General features: G+C 37.5%; 1 pseudogene; it reads left to right on the plus strand.

The window, feature by feature from the left end:
• Window positions 1-553: 553 nt before the first annotated feature.
• On the plus strand, window positions 554-1540 carry LOC119000897 (L-lactate dehydrogenase A chain-like; annotated as a pseudogene).
• Window positions 1541-2640: the final 1100 nt, after the last annotated feature.

The following is a 2640-nucleotide window of genomic DNA, read 5'->3' on the forward strand; positions in this document are numbered from 1 at the left end:
TCTTTGCAAAAAGGCTGCAGAACTCCAAGAATCACATCTTCATACAGAAACATTTCAAAGTTGGAAGGAAGGTCAAGGGAATTCTTGTAGTGGGTACTTTACAGAGGAAAAGTTTCCTTAAATTTACCTTTTTGTACCTTATTGACTGAGACGAATAACTCACCAGAGTCCTTGCTGCAATAGAAGCTGGGAAAATGAGAAACTACTCTTTCCAACCTTTGTAACAGAATCTTGGCTATACCAGCAGGGAGAAGAGAGGCGTGAATACCTGGTGAATACCTGCTGAGTTAAGATGCACAGATCTGTTAGAATACTCAGGAGAGAAAAAGAAAGTAATGTTACATCATGCAACTATATTTGTTTAGCAAAGTGATAACCTTAGTTTGAGATGATATTAAAAAGGCGAGGAAATTCTCTAAACTTAATTTAAAATCTGTGCAGCTTCAGGGGCAGCTGCTGCAAGCTGCAGATCCAAAACCTCTCACCACCAACACCTAATCATCTGTGGTGCACTCCAGATTCCTTTTGGTTCTAAGGCCAGTATGGCAACTGCATGAAGCAACTGCTTGTAAATCTCCTTAAAGAAGAACATAACATCTAGAATAAGATTACAATTATGGGGTTGGTGCTGTTGGCATGGCTGATGCCACCAGGATCTTACTGAAGGACTTAGCAGATGAACTTGCTCTTGATGCTGTTGAGGAAGACAAATGCAACAGAGAGATGATGGGTTTTCAACACAGCAGCCGTTTCTTTAGAACACCAAAAATTTTCTCTGCCAAAGATTGTAATATGACTGCGAGCTCCAACCTGGTTATTATCACAGCTGGGGCACGTCAACATGAGAGGAAAGTGATCTTACAGTAATTTGGTCCAGCATTAAGTAATCATCTTTAAACCCATCATTCTTAATGTAGAATACAGCCCCAGCTGCAAATTGCTTATTATTTCCAACCCACTGTATCCTGACCTGAGTGGCTTGGAGAATAAGCGGCTTTCCCAGAAATCATGTTATTGGAAGTGGTTGCAACCTGAATTCAGTCCAGATCTGTTACCTAATAAGAGAAAGGGGCTGGGAGTTCACCCATTAATATCTGTCATGGATGAGTCCTTGGATCCTGGAGACTAGGGTGTGCCTGTACGAACTGGAGTGAATGCTGCTGGTGTCTCCATGAAGAAGCTGCCTGATTTACATGAGGAGCAGTGGAAAGGGGTTCCCAAACCTGTGGTTAAAATGCCCATGTGGTGATCAAACTGATAGACTACACATCCTGGGCCACTGGACGATCTGTGGCAGATTTGGCAGAAAGTATAAAGAAGAAACTTAGGTGTGTGTACCGAATGTCCACCATGATTAAGGATCTTTATAGAATAAAAATAATAATAATAATAATAAAAGATGTCTTTCTTATTGTTCCTGGCATCTTAGGACAGAAGGGAATGTCAGATATTATGAAGGTGACTCTGACACCTAAGGAAGAGGCCCCATTTGAAGAAAAGTGCAGATACTTTGGGAGTTTAAAAAGAGCTACAGTTTTAAAGACTTCTAATGTCATACCACTTCACTGTCTAGGCTGCAACTGAATTTTAGTTGGAGATTGAACATATTGTCCTTTTTGTCTCATCTGTGACTAAAGCAGTAATAAGGCAGCCAAGGAGAGACATTAATTTCCCGCAGTTAGACCTAAAAATGGTTCATAAAATCCTGCAGCTATATCCTAATGCTAGATGGTCCTTATCTTGTGTAGTACTAAACTGGTTAGTGTGAAATAGTTTCACCTTCTCAAAGACACCACGTCCAAAGATGCACACGCTACAGTTGCCCTTCAGATTAGATGTATGTTCACTTTGTGTCATATAACTTCTGGTTTCTTTACCCAATGTGCCTAGTCCGAAATGTATTTCTCCATCAATCATATCCTGGGGCCCAATAAATAAACCAAATATTGTATGCTTTGTGCATAATTGTTATAAAGAATATTATTTTGTGCACTATATGTAACAGAATAGTGTATATGTTAAATAATGTAAAAAAATCTACAAATAAATAATGCAGACAACCATCCAAGTGCCATACTACATAGATACATACATACATGCATACATGCATACATACATACATATAAAATATGATTTATGCACTTTTGTCCAACCAAGTAACTGATCTAAATCTTTCTGGGCTAATCAATGCATTTGTAAAGTAAGTCTTAAACTAATAATAAATGAAATTTTAGTGTGCATGTATTGAAAGATTTAATATTGCTAAAATGCTCATATAACCAAAGCAATCAACAGAGTCAATACAATTGCAAAATCCTGTGGCATTTTTTGAACAAATAGGAAAAATCCTGAAATGCATATGGAATACCAAAGGATTCAAATGGTTACAAAACAAGCTGGAAGAAGAAAACCCAAGCTGGAAACTTCACACTTTGTGATTTAAGTTACAATCAACATGGCATGGTATTGACATAAAGACAGATATAAAACAGTGAAACTGAATAGAGAGATCAGAAATAAATTTTTGTAAATGTGGTCAAATTTTCTTCAACAAGGGTCTCAAGAAAACTAAATGAGAAAAGAACATGCAAAAGAATGAAGATGGACTCATGGCATATATACAATTTAACTCAAAATAAA

This window comes from Sturnira hondurensis, unplaced genomic scaffold (assembly GCF_014824575.4).
Source record: "Sturnira hondurensis isolate 20B ecotype Veracruz unplaced genomic scaffold, ASM1482457v3 Scaffold0016433, whole genome shotgun sequence".
NCBI classification, from domain to species: Eukaryota; Metazoa; Chordata; class Mammalia; order Chiroptera; family Phyllostomidae; genus Sturnira; species Sturnira hondurensis.